At 44.6% G+C, this 22,809-nt stretch overlaps 1 pseudogene; it reads left to right on the forward strand.

The window, feature by feature from the left end:
• The first annotated feature begins 407 nt into the window (after nt 1–407).
• LOC124701754 lies at nt 408–7,890 on the forward strand (annotated as a pseudogene).
• Nucleotides 7,891–22,809: the final 14,919 nt, after the last annotated feature.

The raw sequence follows: 22,809 nt of genomic DNA on the forward strand, positions 1-22,809 counted from the left end.
CACGAATGAAGTGGCAAGGACCGTCGCATCGCGTTAGGACTTCCGTTTTCCGAGCTTAGGCAAAACGGGCCGCCACTCACAGCAATTTGGGCCGTATCGAAACTCTGCGTTGCCCTGCCGGGTCACGCACGAGCGCTCTACTTGTGTGAAGAAGGCCCACCTATCCGCGCCTCCACCACCACCACCGCCACTCGGATCCAACCCTAACCCTCTCCAACTCGCCGGCGCCCAACCCCCGACCCCGCTCGCCGGCGCTCCCCGTCCTCAACCTCGCGCCGTCGCTCGCCGTCCACTCGCCGGTGCGTGCCACTTGTTCGCCGCAGATCCACATGCCTACTTCTCCCACGCGTTAATCCCGCCTCTCGCTCCCGTTCTTCCAGGCCTCGGCAGGTCGACCCCACCGCTCGTGCAATTCGCGCGCAATGGAGCAGGACCAGAGCGCTGCCGCTCCGGAATCCGCAAACCCAGAGGCCGGCGCCGCGGCCTCCTCCGTCGATTCGGCAACCGCTGGCGCTGACGCGACAGTTTACGGCCAGAACTCGGCGAGCGCGAACCCTGACGCGAGCGTTGGCGTCCAGTACCCAGACTCGGGTTACAATGGAGCTCAGGGCGCTGACGGATCTGCGTATCCAACCGAGCACGCCTCCCTGAACGGGACCGCTGGCCAGGAGGCGAGTTACCAGGCCGCGGGAGCTGCGGAGAACGGTGGCGCCACTGACGAGATGGCCGAGCCGATGGTTCCCGAGCAATCCTACGAGGATGGTAATTTGCTGCTGGGACTGCAGCTTCCTTTTATCATCTGGTTTCGGTTGCCTGCTGTTTTGTTGTTAAGATGTTGTGTACGTTTATGCAGCTGTAGCTTCAGCAGAGGAGGCTAGGTTGTGGGAGGTTGTTACCGCAGATTGCTTAGACTTCAATGCTTGGATTGCACTTATTGAGGAGACTGAGAGAATTGCCGGGGTAAAATTCAGATTTTCGCCTTTACCATACAATCCAGTGATGAATCAATTATTCTCTTTTTGCTCAAGTTTTTATGCAAATGCTCTGTTTCTCTTCAGCTTGTCATTTTAGTTCTTGTTATACGTGCTGTATATGTTTCTTCTGTTATACTCGATTCATATATAATTATTAGACGACCACACAAAGTTATGTGAATCTTTGTTATGCCATGGATAGTCAGAAAATTTGCTTTATCGCCTTCCCATACAATCCAGTGAATCCATAATTCTCTTTTTGTGCAAATTGCTATGCAGAATGCTCTGTTTTTCTTCAGCTTATCATTTTATTTTTGTTATATACATGCAATAGATATTTCTTTTGTTATACTGGATTCATATATAATTAGACGACCACAAAGTTATGTGAATCTTTGTTATGCCATGGATAGTAACTTGCTTCATGGTTTCTATTAGCATATCAATTAGCAGCCAAAAAGGGCTGTCTGGTACTCTGGTATATATTTTCTCCTCTTAATGTTGGATCTCAGTATATGCTTGCTAGTAGATTTCATAAGCCTTGTTCCCTGTAGCTGTACTGTATTGAAGGTTTTGGTAGTCTTCTTGAAGCTTATCATTGTTTTATCGTAGTCTTGTCAATCTTTGATTTTTGTGTTTGGTAAGTGACTAAGTGTACTAAATACTTTAAATTTAATCTATGTTAAGCAATAAATAAAACGTAACGTTTTATGATAATTACTTTCAGCTAATGCAATATTTCCGTATATTCCTGCTCAGGGCAATATTTTGAAAATACGCAAAGTGTATGACGCATTCCTTGCGGAGTTCCCTCTATGCTTTGGGTATTGGAAGAAATACGCAGATCACGAAGGCCATCTTGATGGCGTCAGTAAAGTTATAGAGGTTTATGAACGGGCAGTTCTTGCAGTTACTTATTCAGTGGACATTTGGGTTAACTATTGTCTGTTTGCAATTTCGACATACGATGACCCAGATATCATCAGAAGGTATGCATATACTGACTATTTTCATGTTTTTTTAACCTTTTGCAAGTTTAGTTTGTGTCCACTTTATTTTTAATGATTGCTTTATTAGGTTATCTGTATACTGGAGTGCCTAATGAGAAGTGCTTTTATAATATCTCGGCACCTTACAGGAAGACCTGATAAAATGCTGTATAATATCTTAGTACTGTGTATCTTCAAGTCCATTTTGTAGTGTAGGCCACATGTGTTTAAATCTGTATGTGCCTACGTGGTAGCGTGTTATTGGACTTCACGCATGTCTCACAGTTGCAATGACTATTTCTTTCTCCATAAAATGCTCTATTTGTTTGGCCTTCTTGGATCCAAGACAGCTGTAATCTCTGTAGGTGTTTTCTTACTAACGCATTTAATAATGCATGAGCTAATTGGTTCGTTTTGAGATAAACATGTTGTGCGATCAAAAAGTACGCAAGTTAGAACATGTCTATCAAGAAAAATGTGTCCCTCTTTGGATTAATGTAGCTACCACTGTTTGATCCTGCAAGACAATCATTCACTGACCGTTTCTTGAATTTTCTAGTAATGTTTGTATCACTAGCTTAACTAATTGTTTGTTTTTCCACAGACTGTTTGAGCGGGGTCTGGCCTATGTTGGATCAGATTTTCGTTCCAATACTTTGTGGGATGAGTACCTCAAGTATGAAGAATCACTTCAGGCATGGAGTCATCTGGCTGTGATATATACAAGAATACTAGAACATCCTGTACAACAGCTTGATCGGTACTTTAATTGGTGAGTTCATTGGCATTGTTTGTATATTTTAGTATTCAAGTATGTTTTCGGGATTCTCACCTTTTAGTGTACACTACCATTACTATTCTAAGTGCTACTAGTTAATCTTATTCACTGGTTAGTGGATTAATAAGAATATAACAAACACATCCATTGGCATAGTATTTCTTAATCCATCTAGGATTCTAATTTTGCAATTTTTACTGAGAACATAACTATATAACAATAGTACAGAAAATAAATATGTAATGTGATTCTAATTTTTATCGTTATATTGCTCAGCTTGAAGGAGTTAACCACGACACGGAACCTATCAGAAATACTTACTGCTGAGGAAACTTCCATGTATGGTCTTACTGTTGAGAACAGTGCTCAGGCCCTTGATGGGGAGGCACATCAGAATGATGTAGATAAAACTGCCGAACCTGAAATTTCATGTTCAACAGAAGCAGAGGACAAGGCAAAATATGTTTCTGTTAGAGAAGAGATGTATAAGAAGGCTAAAGAGTATGAATCAAAGATTATTGTTTTTGAGCAAGCTATTAGAAGACCATACTTTCACGTCAGGCCTCTTGACAAACCAGAACTTGAAAATTGGCACAGCTATCTTGATTTCATCGAGAGTGAAGAAGACATTAATAAGGTATGCTTTTGCAATTCTGACACTTAGTCACCTTTTCGTTTAGTAGATTTCATGCATTGCTTGCTACCTTATAACTTACAATCTAGTCTTATTGGGCTCCATTCTATGCTTACGGCTAGTATTTGGACGAAGCTTCCTTTGTAATGGGATATTGAATTGAGGATAGAGCGTGGACATAATGTTTGGTTTCGATGAGGCTAAGTACTCCAAACTTTCATTTGTCAGTGGTCGTTCTGGGTTAATGATATTTGGTACCAAATATCAGTTGTTTGAATTTTGAATCTCATATATGCAGGTATTTGCTTTATGCTCACCTTCTTAACCATCTATCTATCGAGCAAGGATGGTCCCTCCTTTCTTTTGGAGGGGCCAACCTAATCAGCTAATGGAGTAACTTGTGAACTTCTCTTTTTGTTGTCAATATCATAATTCGTAATTCACTTTGTATTCATTTTGTCTCGTCATGCCTGTTTTCTGATGGTAAACTATACCGTTTCAGGTTATCAAGCTGTATGAAAGATGTGTTATTGCGTGTGCTAGCTATTCAGAATTCTGGATCCGCTATGTTCAATGCATGGAGGATAGACAAAGCCTAGAACTAGCTAACAATGCTCTTGCTCGTGCCACTCATGTGTTTGTCAAGGTATTATATACATTATGATCTATACTCAATAATATTCTATTGTTACTCTTTAATTACCCCTGTTACCCTGTTCCTTATCATACACATCAACCAGCTCATCAGCGTGGATCCAAATGGCATAATTTTTCACTGTCACATAACATATTGGTTCTGCGTTTTTAAGATTGAAGCTTTTATGATTTGACTTTCTTGATTTTCCATGTTTGTTGAGAAAAAGAAAGGGAAATTTGTACAATACCTTAAGTACTTTAGTTTATTGGTTTTTTAAATATAATGTATACACTATCCTAATAAGTTCACTAATGCTGTACTTATTTGAGCAGACTTGCCTTTTGAAATCTCGTTTGATATTGATGTGTTGATAACTCAATTTAAAAATCAAAAGCTTTGCCATGATTAGTACTAGCAGCGGTTTTGCCATTAGAAATCTTGTTCAGATTTTTGTTTGCATTGGAGCCTGGAAGTAATGTGTAATTTGATGATAATGAGTGTATTTTCTGTGCTTACTGCTGCATAACTTTGTATATAGGTTATAATATAATCTATCTTCATTTCCTGACAGCTACATTCTATTTCTTTATTACTTGTAACAGAAGCAGACAGAGATCCATCTGTTTAGTGCAAGATTCAAGGAGCTAAATGGCGATAGTGCTGGAGCACGTGCAGAATATCAGCACCTTCACTCAGAGTTATATCCTGGCTTCCTCGAAGCCATTGTGAAGCATGCCAATATGGAGCACCGGCTGGTATATCCCCACCTCTTCAAACAAAAAGTGGCCTTGTTGCTTTTTTTTTCAGTGTTCAAGAGTTCATTGTTTCCTCTTATTTCCACGCAGGGAGATAAAGAATCTGCTTGCCTAGTTTATGAGAAAGCCATAGCTGTTGAAAAGGAAAAGGAGCAGAGCCAGCTTTTGCCAACATTGCTGATTCAGTACTCACGTTTCTTGTACATGGTGGGTGTTTCATCGAAAGACTAGGATCATGTTTGTATAACTAGTAATTTTATATACCTGTCTAAAATTTGCCATTTGAACATGTGACATTTTTGATTGAACATGCATATTGGAAAGACCAGTGTTTTCGTGCAGTTTAAGTGTGCCCATACCAATTAAAAGAACAAGTCCCTAAGTCCTGTAAATGATGTCTTAGATTTCTATAAATTCGATGTATATACATCCGAATTTCCTTTACGGGACTGAGGGAGTACTTCATTTGGCATATGCTGAACAATCTAAAGACTCCAATTTGTCTTTGAGCTAGGAATCACATTTCTTTAATCAAAATGAGTAGCTGGTTGAAGTCGTTTCCTTTTTTCCTTTTTTATCTTCTCTTCTATATATTTTTGTTTTGGTTTAGGAAATTTGATGTATTCTCCAAAATGTGTAGGTCCGTGACTTCGAAAAGGCAAAGGAGATCTCATCTGGACTGCACGGGCTAGTTAACATGACTAAATCAATTCTTGAGGTTATTGCTTATGAAATCTATCTGAATTGTTTCATTTAGCCACCTTTATTTTTCTTGTATACCATCTTTGATCCAGTCTAATTTGGCCACTGTTTATTTTATTTTTCTGCAGGCTGTCATCTTTCTTGAGTCGGTCTTTCCATCTGAAAAGCGCATTGATTTCTTAGATTCACTGGTAGAGAAGTTCCTTACACCTGAGCCAACTCCAACTCAAGGGGAGTTGGCAAGTTTAAGCGACAAAGAAGAAATATCTTCCATATTCTTAGAGGTATGCTTAAAGAGAACAATAATATGTACTTCAGATACTTAAATGAGTATCTGTTTCATCTTACACGTGTGAGTCGTGGGCAGAAGATAAATTTATACTACTTTTGCCTAACAGTTCTATGTAACGTAACCATCCTTACAACTTTACTGATACATTTGCAAATTGCTTACAGTTTATGGATACCTTTGGAGATGCACAGTCAATCAAGAAGGCTACAACTCGGCATACTGTTCTTTTCTCACGGAAAAGGAGCATTCTGCCATCAAAGAAACGGAAAGCAGATGATGCTGGCATGTCTGACAGAGAAAAAATGGCCAAAACTGAAGATGGCGCCCAACCATTCACGGGAACTGATCCTAATGCTCATAATCCTCCAGTTTGGCCTGCAACTTCTGAATCATCAGCGCAGCAATGGGGGCTGCTTATCCACCGCAGGTTGCTTATTACTTACATGTTTTACTATTTTATGCATTATTTTGTGAACGTATTTGGACAATGGGGTTGAAAATTTTAAAAATCAAACAGGGAGGAAGAAGAAAAATGGGTCATTGTTGTTGTTTTGCTTGGGCTAGAACTTAGAACCGCTAGATCTTTCAGGTCATGGATCATAGCGGTTATTTTTCTTGTTTTTTTTTTTGCTTTTAGGTCAATCTTTCACCAAACATGCAGCTAAAATAATGTTCTTCATGTTGTCGGTCAACATTAGAAGATGTTGATTTTGTCAACTTCTTCCCATCACTTGCTTCTTTTGTTTAAACATATGATTTGCTTCTCACTCCTATGCTACTTCTTTTTACCGCGTCTTGGAATTCTCATGATGGAACATGAGAATAAATTTGGATGTTACTGTACTACTAATGTGGTCTGTAGTTTTGCCACTTTATTTTTTTTACCGAATCCTGGAATCCTAAAACAAAGAGATTTAGATCTCATTGTACTACTTCTGTGACCTATAGTTTTTACTGTTTCTGTAGTGTTATACTTAACTATATGTGTTGGACAGGCCACTTATCCTGCATATGGAGCGTATGACTACAGCCATCAAATGCCCCAATCTGCTCCTCAAGCGGCAGCTTATGGTGCCTATCCTTCTACATACCCACCTCAGGTACCGAATCTTCTTTCCTCCAACATTCGCAAAATACTTCTGGAAATTAAGGTCATATTTAGTCATACATACAGTTTTTTTCTAGAAACATTTACATGCACGTGTATTTATGCACATGGTTGGTTGAGAATTGAATTATTTTATTATTTTGGAAGTTAATCCTGTAGAAGATTCCTTCCACATTCTACCGCCTCATTCAGTGCAAACAGACGAAGTAGTACATGAACCTATTATCAACAGACAGCAACTTATGCGTTGTGTTGCATAATCACCTCAAGTTGGTTGTTTGGAGCCATTTATTCACTTTTTTTAAAGTGCGAGGTAGTTGTCTACCTAGAATAACCAAATTTGCTACACTGGCTGTAGTTTCTGTTATATGCAGATTGTTCAATGTCATGTTTCATGCTAACTTGTTAGCATTCAGTTTTAGAGTGTTTTTCTCCACTATCCTATGTACTGGTTTTCATTACTTTATTTGTTTGGACTTGCTGATATTTGACTATAATTCACCATTTCCTCTTGCACCTTAATACTCATTTGTCCAGTGAGCTTTCCATATTCTCTCTACTACTATTGTTTTTAATCTGCCGTAAGAAATCCAACTGATGAATGTCATGGTGAAAATATTGTAGGCGTACCCGCAGCAAAGCTATGCACAACCTGCAGCAATGCCAGTGGCAGCACCAGTAGCCGCACCATCACCGACACCGGCACCAGTAGCTGCTTACCCTCAGCAACCTGCGGCAGCTCCTCAGCCATACTACGGCGCCGCTGCCACATATTACTGATTTGTTGATTGATGCATCGGGTGCTTCATCGAGTTCGACTATCACTCTGCAGTCTAATTAGCATGTTTTGCCAGTACCAGGCCAAAGGCATCGCGAGGCCCATTCTGTTTCCGGGATACCCCTTGCAGGGATACTATATGCAACTCGTCCTTATCCAGATGATACTTTTAAGCAGTGTAGTGAGGATCAGCGCAGGAGTACAAATCTAAGAGTTGTATATGTGTTTATCTATTGGTAGCAGTGTTTTGGCTACTGGATTCCAATTTCCAAATGGAGCAGTATATTATTTTAGCCTGGTTTTTGTCTTCCTGTTTCTAAGAATTCTTCGTGTATCACTGTTGCTGGTATAGGAATATTATTTTACCTGCGGACGCAATGATGGGCGTTGGCACAATGAGATGATTTGCGATCAATCCTGCGTTTGCCTTTTTATATTACTCCGTACAATTTTTCTTTTACTCTGGCCAAGCGCACCTCTATCGCTGAAACGCAGCGTTTGCTACCTCATGGAAACAGATAATACTGTATTAAACATCAGAGTTGTACTTACTGTAACATTTCATACGCAGTGACGCCACCGGCAGAATCTGCACGGGATAGAGGTATTACTGTATGGATGCGCCTATCTCCCGATTAACCGAGATTTTTCTTATTCTCGATCGATGGATCTCATCTACAGTACAATTAAAGGCACCGGGAGCCAACCGCTCCTCATGTCGCTAGCTGGCTAAGAGCCCAAGACCCAATCCCCCTGGCTAGCTCTCCTTTTTCATTGGAAACTGCTGGGCGTCCCCCGGGGGATTTGATTTCCCAGCCCCCGGGTCGCCAGCCGTCAGATCGGCCATCTCGAACGGTCAGATATGCTTTTGCTGAATGTAGCAAAGAAACACTTCCCGGCAGCAAAAAAATAACTCGCTTTTGCTACATGGTAGCAAAAAACGGTTCGCTCATGAAATAAAAGAAAAAGTCTGAGCTCGCCGGAATCTCGCCGGAGACCTCGTCGGAGAGCCCGTAGCAAACATATTACGCAGATGTAGCAAAACCGCAAAAAAATTGTAGCAAATTTGTTTATTCATATGTTGCAAAATCTTGTAAGACATCAACGGAGACCTCGCCTGCAGTTGGCAACATCACCATCAGCACCATCTGAGGTTGCAGCAACCCCATCCGCCGAAGACAGCAATGCCAGAAGCCGCTAGTAGCAACGCCCTACGCCTAGGGTAGCAAAGTAGGCCTCTGCCGGTAGCAAAAAAATTCCCTCCCCCGGTAGCAATGCCGGAGACCTAAGATAGCAAAACCGATCTCCTGACGAAGCAAAGGAGTATCACCTTGTAAGCAAAAATCATTTCGCCCCGGCTTGTAGCACTGACGTGCCACCTTGTCAGCAGCGTGCACTATGGCAGCACCGCCGTGCACCACCGGTAGCAAACACCGACCTACCCCTGGCAGCACCTCGCCACACCATTGGCAGGAGATGGTCAAGGAAGGAGGGGCACACGCGGGGCGCCGTAGGTTTCACCGGCATCGGACGGAGTCGGGGACGGCCGGAGCTGCGCGGCGAGGTCGGACCTCCCACGGCATGGACGCGGAGAAGGACGGCGCCCTCCACGCGGCGAGGTGGGTGAGCTCCGGTCTCAGCTCCCTAACCTGGGGTTCCACCTCAGCTCCCTCGCTAGCCGCGACCTGCGCTCCCAGCTCCTAGCCTCGCGTCGCCGCTCCCCCGCCGCCTCCTCCTCCTGGGGTGGCGCGGCGACGAGATCCAGGGCGCGCGGCGGAGGTATCCCCGGGGACCGGCAATGGGGTGCGTGGTGGTTGGGCGGCGGTGATGATGGCGGGCACCGGCGTCGGGCGCAAAAACTACGGCGATGGGGGCGGGGACGGGCACCGGCGTCAGGCGCAAAAAACGGCGGCGCCTCGGACGAGGTCGCCATGGAGCGACCGGTTATCTCGGGAGCGTGCGGTGAGGAAGAAAGGGGAGGCAGCGATAAGGTGGGCCCCTGCAGGACACGCGTCGCGCGCTGCGTGGGGAGGCTGGGGAGGACGCGATCCCCCGGGGGAATCAGATCATTTTCCTTTTTCATTTCTAGGCTTTTCCATGCATGACTATAAAGCCCAACGACAAGCTCAATAATATAAAACTACAAGCCCAGCTACAAGTTAACATAAATTATATATCAAATTTAAAAACTACACACATATATGTAGATGTAGAAGTGTAATTGCACATATATGCGTAGAGTAATTACATATGGAATTTTTATAAGTGTAATTGTACGCATGCGCAATTACACATCTATTAAAAGTTTTTATAAACGCCCACTGGGGCATAGGCCGGGTATGGAGGTTGAAAAGGTTAACGAACTTCTCCTCCCTGATGGCAGCGGGTGGAACCTGAGTAAGCTAAATGAGCTTTTTTACGATGAAGACGTTGCAGACATTTTGAGAATTCCTGTAGGTCGTGCTGGCACCAGAGACTATATCGCATGGAACTACACCAAAAACGGGATTTTCTCTGTCAAGTCAGCGTATCATCTGAAAATGCAAGTGAAGCGAAACCAGCAGGGTAGGGCAGGGTCGTCCTCCTCCTGTGATGAACACAAGGGTTGGCTTCCTCTATGGGAGTCGGAAGTTCCAGGGAAGGCAAAGATTCATGTTTGGAGGCTGGTTGAAAACGGTCTGGCTGTTGGGAACGAGCTGCAGCGAAGACACATAAAAGAGGGCATCCGTTGTGTAGTGTGCAATCGGGAGGAGTCGCTGGTCCATCGTTTCTGGAGTTATCCTCATTCTATGGAAACTTGGAAACTACTCCGAGAATACTCTGGAATGGTTTTGACTTCACCACCAGGCCACATCCATAGACACCAGGATCTGCGCAGATGGTGCCTCGAGTGGCTCGGCAAGCTGAAAGACAAGGAGCTAGCAGTAGGGGTGATGGCAATCTATCAACTCTGGCTGGCTAGAAATGATGCCCGAGAGGAGGTGCAGGTTTCGGACCTGAGGGAGATTGCTAAGCGCTTGTTGTTTCTTGTTGAAGAGTGGGCAGAGTTACAGCCTTCAGCGACCCCAAAAACCCCGCAGCTGGTCGAGCACTGGCAGGCCCCTGTGGAAGGGTGGCACAAGGTGAATGCTGATGGCGCTTTCTCATCGGTTTCAGGAGTCGGCGGGAGCGATGCGGTCCTGCGGGATCACCATGGCCGGTTTGTGGCGGGAACCAGCCATTTTTTGCCCTCGGTTGATGATCCTGAAGGTGCCGAGCTCTTGGCCTGTAAAGCGGCCTTGGACCTGGCAAGGGAAAGGAGTGTCACAAAGGTGTGCTTGGAGACGGACTGCTTGGGTGTGGTGTCGAAGTTGAAGAGCAGGGACAGGGATAGGTCGTTCTCTGGCCCGATAGTTGAAGAAATTAAGATGCTCCTCCACGGCTTCGTGGATCACTCGATCAAACATGTGCGTCGAACTGGGAATAGGGTTGCGCATCAGTTAGCTCAATTAGGCTGTCAAAATAAAGTGTGTAACATCTGGTTGGGTATGCCACCGGAATGTATTGTGACTTTGCTAGCATCTGAGTATGCTTAATATATGCAGCCGTTTGATCTAAAAAAAAGTTTTTATAGATGCAATTGGACATATATACGTAATTGCACATTTGTATGTAATTGGATATGCTAAAGCTCAGCATCAATTACTTACAAAACCAGGTCGATGCAAAACTTCTACGATCTAACATGGTATAAAAAATCAACAATCAGTGTGACCCTTGTTCAAAAAATAGCCTAATTATTGACATGCAACCTGACGGCACAAAAATGAACCGATCACCAAGATAAAATTCAGAAACTAGACATCAAGTAAAAGAACTCCATACAGCCCTAAATACCTGTCGCGGGTTCAATAATCGGAGTATGAGGTGAGGTAAGTATTTAAGGCTGGAAGAAGTACGACAAATACACTCTTTCTACAACCTAGCAGCCCGTATAAAAACATAAATACAAATAGCCCAGATAATAAAAATAAGAAAGACCCAAACCATTTACATTGCCCGGCAGAAACCATCTACAAGCTGAAAACAGAAACCATCGAATGCCAGCGCATCGATCCAGACTTATCTTATTTCTGGGTTGATCGAGAGTTAGCAAAAGCGTTAATGTGATACATGAACCTGCACGTTAGGAGAAATTAGTACGCAAAATTGAAAATAGAGGCCGGGTGGTACACCAACTTGTCATGCAGATTCAAAATTCATACAAAGCCAATCAGACGACGCCACGTGAGCTGCAACGCTAGAAGGGCATTCTCCCACAGACATACCATTTTACGGAAAACCTTAAGCTACAACGCAACGTGCATCCGAGGCCAGTCTCCCATGTTCCCAAATTGAAAGGCTCCCCTGTGTCGTAACCCTAGACCCAGGGCGAACGGCGGCGGTCGGCGGCACCGCGACAATCAATTAACTGCGGCGGCGGAGTGATCGAGGAAGGTTGCGGTGTGCGATGCGGAGGCATGGGATCGACAAGCAACGGTGCAACGACGACAAATGTTGTTGGCGGTAAGCTGCTGAAGGAGCATCTGGTGGCTCCTGTTGGGCATGCTCCGTCAGCGGCGGCGGTTCCGGCATCATCGGCAATGGCGGTGAGTGGGTGGAGCCGACGGTGTACTACTAGGAGCCGCATTCTGGAGGGAAGGTAAGATTGAGCTTGTACATATGATTTTTCCCTTTTCTGATTTGATTTCACTAATTAGCATGGCACTAATTAGCATGGCACCAATTAGCATGGCAGAGTGACAAATCATGTAAAGTAATAGTGAATTGAGAGCTCACAGCATTGTCTTATGCATACACTGGTTAGCATGTGTGCACTCTGCCTTGTCTTCTATTTGTGGCTCAACAAGCATAAAAATGGTCAGTGCATTGTAGTGAAGCACAAATGGAAGGTTTGGTGGAGTGCAAAGAGGAGGAGTACTGGTCTGGTTCTGATAAGGATCTGCTAGTGTACCATAGGAGAAGTTTGCAGGAAAGGGAAGAAGCATCTAATAGGATGCTGGAGAGGGAGGCAATTCAACGATTGGAGGAGCTAGGTGACGTACCTGTGTACACACAAATCATGGCACTGCCCACACCAAGGCCTTTTCCAAGGAAAAACAGGTTTGTGAGGCACCAAAGAAGGGAGGGAGGACCAATTGAGCTGCTGCCCTACTGTGTGCCACCTAATCTTGAAGAAAAGGTGACAGCTGGGGTCATCTTGTGCATGATCAAGAAGGGCATAGAATTCATGGCCAAGAGGGTGAAGGAGGCATTGAATGGTAAGGCCAAGGAATATATGTGAGTAATGTATTTGCCATGTATCTCTACTACTCTTTTGTCCCGTGTTTAACCATCTATAGTGTTTGTATGGAAATGTATGTGTCTGTTGGAGATATGACCGAGAGGCAATAATAAAGTGGTTATTATTATATCTTTGTGTTTATGATAAATGTTTACATCCCATGTTCTAATTTTATTAACTGGAAACATTAATACATGTGTGCTTTGTAAACAAACCGGAGTCCCTAGTGAGCCTCTTGTCTAACTAGCTTGTTGATTAATTATTGATCACGGTTTCCTAGTCATCAATATTGGATGTTGTTACCAATAAGATCATGTAATTAGAAGAATGATATGGACACACACCCATAGTAAGCATAACAATAAGATCAAGTCATTACGTCCGTTTTGCTGTAGCTCCCAAATGCATAGAAACCTAATCCTTCGATCATGAGATCATGTTAATCACTAACACGGGAGGAATACTTTGATGACATCAAACACCACTTCGTAATTGGGTGGTTATAAAGGTGGCATTAGGTATTCTGAAAGTGAGAGTTGAAGCTCATGGATCAAGAATGAGATTTGTCCATCCAAATGACGGAGAGATATACTCTGGACCCTCTCGGTGACATGGCATCCAATTAGCTTGCAAGCATGTGACCAGGTCACAAGGGATGTTGTATCACAGAACGAGTAAAGAGTACTTATCAATAACGAGATTGAACTAGTATGGAGATACCAATGATCGAATCTCGGCTAAGTAAAGTATCGCACGACAAAAGGAATTGGTAACGAATGCTTATGGTTCTTTCGATCATGATGTCATCAGATGTGTAGGAGCCATTATGGATCTCAAGATCCCGCTGTTGGTTATTGATCGGAGAGATGTCTCGATCATGTTTGCATCATTCGCGAACCGTAGGGTGACACACTTAAGGTTCAATGTCGTTTAAATAGATATGGAATATGAGATGGAGACTGAATGTTATTGGAGTCTCGGAACTGATCGAGGACATCACGAGGAGATTCAGAATAGTTTGGAGAATAAGATTCATATAAGGGAAGTTGCTTTTTGGGCTTCGGAAAAAGTTTTGGTATTTTGACCAGAGTTTCTAGAAGGTTCTAGAGGGAAACCGGTGGGCCCACCACCTCGGGAGGGGCCACATGGGCCGAGGGGGTTCTTCCTGGCCTCTTGGACCAGGCGCACCAAGCCCTCAAGGCCCATCCGACCAAGCCCTCAAGGCACACCCAAGGAGGATAGGATCAAATCAAAAGTGATAGCATCAAATCCTAGAAATTAAGGGGGCAAACTTGGGGGGGAGATTTCTCTCACCCTCCCATGTGCCGATGCCTAGAGAGAGGTGGGGCCAAGGGTGTCCAGCCCTAGCCGCACCCTCGCTCTATAAATAGAGGTGAGGGGACATGCCGGACACACCACCCCTTCCGAACCCTAGCCGCCACCCTCTCTCCCTCCTTCTCCTGCGCAGGCTTGGCGAGGCCCTGCAGGAATTCTCCTCCACCACCACAACCACGCCATCTTGCTGCTGGGATTCTGAGGAGGATCTACTACATCCGCTGCCCGCTGGAACGGGGAGAGGACGTCTTCATCGACACTGTACGTGTGACCGAGTACGGAGGTGCTGCCCGCTTGCAGCGCCAGAAGGACTTAACCGCAAACTTGATTTCGGCAAGAGTATGACTACATCATCCACGAGATCTGATCTCGTTACCACTTTGGATCTTCAAGGGTAATGTTCTCATCTATCTCGTTGCACCAATCTAGTAGATTAGATCTTGGATTTTTCCTAGATTGGATCTTGGTTTTGTTCGTTCTTGCGGTATTTTTTTTTGTTTTCTATACTGCGAACCCTATAGTGTCCATGTGTACCATAATGTTGTAGTGCAATGTTATGTAATGAAGTAAATTTGGGAAGGTTGTTCCATCTATTGAACACACAACAACAACTTCCAGGAAAATATGAAAATAGTGTTCCATCAATAACTATAGGATACCGTTGCATTATTGGATTCTACTCCTCAGCGAGGTGCATTATGAGTTACTTGCATCTCTTTGTTGTTTCATTCAAATCTGGGAGAACCCTTCTTTGACCTTATCACCAAAGAGCATGTGATAAGCAAAACCAGGACATGTTTTATAAGATTTTCCTCTTGCATCTCCCCTTGTATTGCTTTTTTTGCGTTATTTGTGCCCGCACTTCCTTTTCTCTTCTTCCTTTCCCTCTTGCTGCTCCTCTCCCACTGGCAGAACTACATTCGGTGTTCCTCTTCCCCTTGTTTGGGCAGTGGTCACTCTGCCCCTGTTAACTAGTAGTGCTTCTCTTTCAGCTACAAAAAATGCACTCTCTTGAGGTAGTGGAAGAGTGCATCTAGGGAGAGATATATGTGCACCTTGCTGGAAACAGTGGATACATAGGATATTAACAAAAATGGCAGCTGAGTAATTTAAAATTAGTATTATGTTAGCACATGTACCTCCAAGCCCAACCTATAAACCATCGTCCCAGGTTGATGAGAAGGATCCATTTCAGGAAGTGGATCTTGTCGAATTATGTGCTGCCAAAAAATAAAAATTAAGTTAGAACATCAGAAATAATGTGCAAGGATGAATATATCTCCATTTTCAATTTAAATCTAGAACCTGCAAAATTTCAGGGTTGTCAACATCTCCATTTTCATCCTCAACTTGGACTACTAGATTATTTTCACACCAACTTTAATAATCATTTTCCCTCCATTTTTCCAACTTTTGTGGACCTTACTTGAATTTTTTTAGGCCAACCTATCACTCTGGTAAATAGTGGTGGATGCACAAAGATACCACTATGCTTCTACCATAAACATTTTGCTCTCAGTGGGGCCAAAGTATAAGCATAAGCTTTGGTGTGTGTTTCAATTGTGTAGCAGCTACACAAGTCTCTATGGATCAATCATGTCTTCTCTACAACAAGCAATAGCATGATGACATGGGATACCCGTCAACTGCCACCTCTTACAGTCACATGTATTACCTTTTAGATCAACACAATATCCACCTTCATACTCTTCATGTATTCTCCCACTTTCATTTCTCACATTTTTTTATTTTTCGCTCTTTCCTTAACATTGTAAGCTTTAATTGATGGGTCGCGCTTGGCGTCGGCCGACCGATCCCGCCCCCGGATCGGTCGCCGCACCGCCGTTCGTTCAGCGGATCCAACGCTCGGGAATTACTCAAGGACATGTCACTGTCAGTCTGCAACGGTGGTGTCAGGTGGCTTTTCAGGCTAGTCGTGCCTCGCGTTGTCTCCTTCTGAGTGCCTATACTGCTGCCATGCATGCATGGACGAATCCTTTGGCCGCTGCTAGCTGTTGCCTATGCGCACATGGATGGGCTCCACTTTGCTACTTGCTTTCTACTACAATTAGGCAGCTCGCTCCACTCTTAGTTATCCGTACAAAATGCACCAACTATTTTTTACAAAAGCCATAAAGAGTGGCAACAAAAAAAACCATATATTTGTGAACAATGCAAAGTTGTCAAGCAACTATTAGTTTAGTACATATTTAATTACAACAAAAATCACTCACTACTTTCTACAAAAGTCATAAACTATGACAACAAAAAAATCCATATATTCTTGAACAATGAAAAGTGGTCAAGCAACTATTAATTTGGTACAAATTTAATTACAACAAAAATCATAAAACTATTTTTACAAAAATCTTAAACTATTACAACAAAAAGTCCATATATTTGCGAGCAATGCAAATGGTCAAGCAACTATTAATTTGGTATAGGTTTAATTACAACAAAAATCACCAAACTATTTTTACAAAAATCACAAATGATTACAACAAAAGTCCTTATGTTAAGTGGTCAAGGAACAATTAAATTGCTACAGATTTAATTACAACAAAAGTTAACAAACTTTTAATTACAAAAATAACAAACAATTACAACAAAAATCCATATGTTTGCGAACAATTCAAAGTGGTCAAGTAACAAATAAATCGCTATGGATTTAATTACAACAAAAATGAACTAACTATTTTTTTACAAAAATCTCGAACTATTACAACAAAATCTATATATTTGTGAACAATTCAAAGCGGTCAAGCAAGCATTAATTTGCTACAAATTAAGTTACAACAAAAATATTTAGCTAGCTAGGCATCCAACTAGATCTGTGTGGTGCAAGTATTGTGCAAGAGGAAGCAGCTGGTCTGGCAGCTTATACATGCTGACGTACACGTTGGAGTGGGGCCAGCACTATGCTGGTCAGCTGGTGGCGTGCGGCAGTGGCAGATTGACCCATGCGAAGGAGCGGAAGTTAGGCGCGGTTTGGAACGACCGATAACTCCCCCAGATCGGTCGCCCGAATACAAGTGTTTTCCTTAATTGATGCCCTTAGTTCTTTCACATTTGAAAAATCATCCCTTTGCAATCAGGATGTTCCATGTCAACTTCTGAATTGGACACTTTAAACTTGTAATGCAGCTTTTCTTCTTGTTCTTTTGTCAACTGTAAATCTTAATTTTCAATCCCTGCATCATCCTCTAATTCTGCAATCTCCAATGCCTCATTATGATCATTGACTTGTTTATCAATATTAGCTGCAAAAATGCCACCATCACCATCCTCTGCATCAAAGTCACGGCCATAACACTCTGAATTAGTTTATGCATTGTCTTCCTCAACTAAGTTTTCCTTGCCTTTCATTTTGTGTGCTGAAACTTCTAGCCTCTCTCTGTCAATTCCATGTCCATCCTGTCATCTCTTCTTCTCTACCCCCAACATTCTGCACATTGATAACTGGATCTTCCTCTATATTTTATTTCTTTACCAAATCACTTCTCATCTCCTTCACAAAATTTGTGTGATTAACGGACATCTTATATTGAGTGGCAGCTTGTATCATTGACACAATATCAGCATCAGAATCAATGCAAACTAGGCCATCACTGAACTCTTTATCAGGCATACGCCAATACACTTGCAACCTTTCATGTATTTGACACCCTAGCGGCCTAGCCTATTTAGAAAACCCTCTAGCCAAATAATTGACCAAGTGTCCACATTGCAATTATCAAAGTGATATGTGGTGCCATCAGTGTAGAACAGGTCTTCATGCAATCCAGAGAAAAAACCATTGTGTGTTATCTCAACAGGATCACCACCTAATACATGAATAAATGGAACATTCCATCAACAAAGTTCAGAGAAACAAGACAAATTCAAAAAAATCCTAACTTGGTCATTAGCTGAAATGACTACGCTACAACATGTAGTACATGATAACAACAAGAATCATGTATTGCTACATGAATTATCATACACATTGGTGGATGAAAAAGGTCACCTTTTCTGTATCTAGCTATTGTTAGAGTTCAATTGAACATCATCTCTTAAATCTTCAATGATTTCATCACAAAACCTACAAACATTGTTGCGCATGTACTACATCGCCGTCTACACCATTACAACACCAAATTACATGGCAGATTCAGTATCTTCCCTACAACACCGAAGCCGAGGTGAGGCCGCCGTAACACAAAAACAACTGAACATCTACGATGGAAATCGGATCATGGAGACCATTAAACCTATGTGCTCATGGCGGCCATGAAACCTATCTGCTCATGGTGGCCACGTCGGACGAGAGCTTGAAAAACAAAAAACCAACGAGTTCAGAGGAGAAAGATTCAGAAGTTCTAACCGTAGTCCGGGGCATCTATCTTCCAGGCGCAGTAGTAGAGACAGTCCGCCATGGTCGCCTCCACGGAAGGTCCGAGGTGAGGTGCAACCGAGCGGAACGACGAGTATGGCCGGCGCGGATGAAGTAACGTGGACGACGTACGAGTACAAGGCAACTAACCAGGTGCGGAACATAAAATACAATCAGCTGGGGGTGTTTCTGTTAATTTCTCGAATCCCAGTAACCGCCCGGCGAAATCCTCCGATATCTCTTTGATCCGAAGGGGTTTCTGCGAAATAAAAAAAATCCAACGTGGCACCATTCAGACTCTTTTGTGTGAATTTGCAAATGCATGACAAGTTGGTGTACTAATTTGCTCTTATCGTGCAAGCTGATGTACTATCCTAGTAGGTGCTAATACCTCCACGGGGTACATGGGCTGCAGGAACGGATTGAACACGAACTGTCGTATGCACTCACGCACCGGAGGACACAACGTGACGAGGGAGTGGCTTACCCTAGCAGCATGCCCTGGTCGCCGCACCGGCAACTCCCACGCCCAAAGCAGGCATGCAGGCAGTTTCTTTGGGATGGGGACGAGGGGACGCGCGTCGTCCATATGCCTAAGCTTAACCCCCCTCGTTCACCACGACGCCTCGTCTTGCCCGCTCCCCGCTGGCTTTATATGTAGTTACACTCTTATCTTGTTTCATTTTACCCAGTGCTCTTGGCATTCCCGATCTTGCTTGTTACTCCAAGGCCAAAATCTACTTCCTTGGACTGGGGCAGCTCGTCTGGCCGATGAAGTACAGATCGACGCCAACAGCAAGAGAAGGGGGGATCGTGCAACCGTGAATGAGGTGCCTACTCTCCTCAAGGTACGCTTTGTTGTCGTTGGTTTGTCCCGTGAGAGAACATGGATTTGCTACGATGATCTCGATGCTTGTTTTAGGCATAGGCTGGTCATTTTCCTTCTCAATTCTAGTCTTATTAGAGAAAACGCTCCACGATTAAGTCATTTGTTCGAATTGAGCACTTCCTCCACTTGCAAGATAAAAAGAGAATCGGGCACTTTCTTGATGTCTTAACGCATCTAGAGTTACCTGCCGATGAGTATTCAGACGTGTAACCAACTGAACTTCGAGATTTACTCAACGGAAGTTGTTTGTTAAACTGACAAATCTGTAAATTTACTGTCAGTTCTGTTAAGGCATCAAGAGTGCGAGCACTCGGTAGGTTTGGCCGTTCGCTCTGACACCCGATGCATGCTCGTTCAAACTGTGCAGGTGACTCAACAGTAGAAAGGCGACGAATCGTGTACGTACAGATGGCCGAGATCGACACGAGGCCGCTAGAATCTGTGCAGGCTGCGTTGAACATCTTCGAACAGAGAAGTGACCACAGCAGGTTCAGCAGCCCTGACAGAAACGTGGGTACTCCCCAAGTTCGTAGAATATCTTTTTAGTTCATGCTTAAATCCATTGATCCTTCTAACAAAACGCCATCGATTTCCACGTGTTTGCAAGTCCAGGAGCAGGAGATCGACGTCGTAAGGAAGGAGCTCGCGGCGTGCAAGCTGCAGCTGGAGGTGAAGGAGAACGAGAACAGGCAGGCGAACCTGAGGATGGAAGCTCTGAACAAGGCCATGCAGGAGCTTTCGGAGAAGTATGACGGCGCGTGCCTGGAGGCGTACGACCGCATCGCGGAGCTCGAGACCGACGTCGTCCTGATCACGAGCCAGCAATCCAAGACGGCGTCGGAGTGCCAGGTGCTGCGCGACGAGCTGGCCGCTGCCAGAGGCGAGCTGGGCGCCGTGAAGAATGCCAACGAGTACGTGCTGGGCGAGGTGGAGTCGATGGAGACGAGGAGGATCCTGGAGCGGGAGAGCACCCGGGACGGGCTGATGCGCGTGCTGGAGCTGAACGAGGCCGTTCTTGCATCGGCCGTCGCGGCGATGAGGGCGGAGGAGGAGAGGTCTGTGTTCTTCCAGGAGGCCACGCTTGAGCTGGTCAGTTCGGGTAGGAACGTGGAGGCGATCCAGAGGCAGAAGGAGGCGATGGAGAGCATGGAGGGGGAGCTGCTGGCCAAGACGGTGGAGGTGGACTGTCTCCGGTCCGAGCTGAAGAAGCTCAGGGAGCTTTACGTCTCCACAGAAATAGCTGCGAAAGATCAAGAACAAGGACTGGATGTCGCCCTCCAGCACGCAGAGAAGGAAACCTGTCTAGCCACTGAAATCTCCAGTGAAGTTGATCATGAGGATGGTGAGACGACTGAACATGTCGTTGGAGCAGAAGTTTTTTTTAGATAAAAGGCAACAGCGTGCCCGACTTTAAATTAATAAAGCCCTGAGGTTTAACAAGGTTTACAGTGCTGCGGCATACAGCTTAGCCAAAAGTAACAACAGACTAGGGGAATAACAACGGTGATAAGACGAAACACAGGAAAAGCAGGGGCAAGCTCCATGGACAAGATATGCTAAGTCTTCACTGGCTTGGTTGTCCTGGTCTCACGGCGGCGTATAGCTCCCTCAGCTTGTTCTCCACCCACCGGAGGCCCTCCCTGTCGCTTGACTTTGCCTTGACGCTCCATAGCTGTATAAAGAGAGCAGTTTTGAAAATCACGTTAGCGGGATGGTTAATCACTTTCTTTTCAATAGTGAGTTTATTACGAATGTTCCACAGGGCCCAAGATTGGGCGAGAAAGAGAAACCACAAAAGCCTACGGGCCCTTCCCGCAAGGCTGGAAAGAATAGCATGGAACTGTGGGAAATTTCCAGGGTTCCAGTTACAGTCGAGGATCTCACGGATTGCACTCCAGGCGAATTTTGCAATAGAGCAAGCGAAGAAAATATGGCCCGCATCTTCCATTTGGCCACAGAGGGCGCAGTTACCCGAGGCGGGGCCGTGGCGCGTCGCGATTTGCTTGCTGGAGGGAAGTCTGTCGAGGATGAGCTGCCAAGCGAAAATCTTAATCTTCAGAGGGACTTTGGCTGACCAGACGTCCTTGTGGAAAGCAACCGAAGCCCCTTGCGATAGTTTGGCATACAAAGATTGAACGGAGAACTTGCCCGAAGGTTCTAAAAGCCAAGAAACTTTGTCTTTGTCACTCGAAAGGGAGAAGGGTTCAATGAGCCTCCCCAGATCGTCTCCATTGCCGCCGTCCATCCAGATTGAGAGAGCGGCGGAAGGTGATATTGCTGTCCCCGGCATCTAGGGCCGCAGCCACCGTGAGGTTTGGGTTAGAGCAGATGTTGAAGAGGTCTGGGAACAGCTCTTTGATGGGTTGGTTACCGCACCACCGGTCAGACCAAAACAAAGTGCGACGTCCATCCCCAATGACGTGTTTCGCACCCAGCTTGAAGAAGTGTTTAATTTTGTGAAGGCTTTTCCAAAATTGCGAGCCCCCGTGTCCGGTGCCCTCGAACAGGTTATCGGCGTCGCGGTATTTGGCCCCGATAATCGTCGCCCGGATAGAAGCCTCATCTTGATACAGCTTCCAAATCCACTTGGACAGCAGCGCAATGTTCATCTTTTTTGAGTTAAGCAAGCCTAATCCTCCCACGGATTTCGGCCGGCAAACCGAGGGCCGATTGACCATATGGTATTTACGTTTGTTGCCCGCTCCTTCCCAGAAGAATTTGGAGCGGTGTGAGTCAAATCTAGCATGAATCCCATCATGTAGAAGGAAGAGGCCCATGGCAAAAATGGGAATACTATCAAGGCACGCGTTGGACAGGATCAGGCGTCCCCCGGAGGTGAGAAGTTTACTGAGCCACGGTTCAATCCTGCCGGCCAGCTTGCGGACCAAGAACAACCATTGTTCCAGACGGAGCTTCCTGTCCGAGATAGGGAGCCCAAGATACATGAAAGGGAAGGCGCCGCATTTACAGTTAAGTTTATTTGCGACTCTTTGCTGTTCCTCCAAAGGCTGGCCCATAACAATGACTTCACTCTTATGATAGTTGATTTTCAAGCCGGACATGTCTTCGAAGCACATTAGCAAGAATTTGAGGTTGGCTATGTTGTCTTCCGTGTTTTGGATAAGGATGAGCGTATCATCCGCATACTGGAGGTGTGAGATCCCGCCAGGGATCAGGTGGGGTACCACACCCTGAAGGTGGCCTGCTGCCCCCGCGGCAGAGAGGATACCCGACAGAGCCTCG

The sequence above is a fragment of the Lolium rigidum genome, chromosome 3 (genome assembly GCF_022539505.1).
Source record: "Lolium rigidum isolate FL_2022 chromosome 3, APGP_CSIRO_Lrig_0.1, whole genome shotgun sequence".
Taxonomy (NCBI): Eukaryota; Viridiplantae; Streptophyta; class Magnoliopsida; order Poales; family Poaceae; genus Lolium; species Lolium rigidum.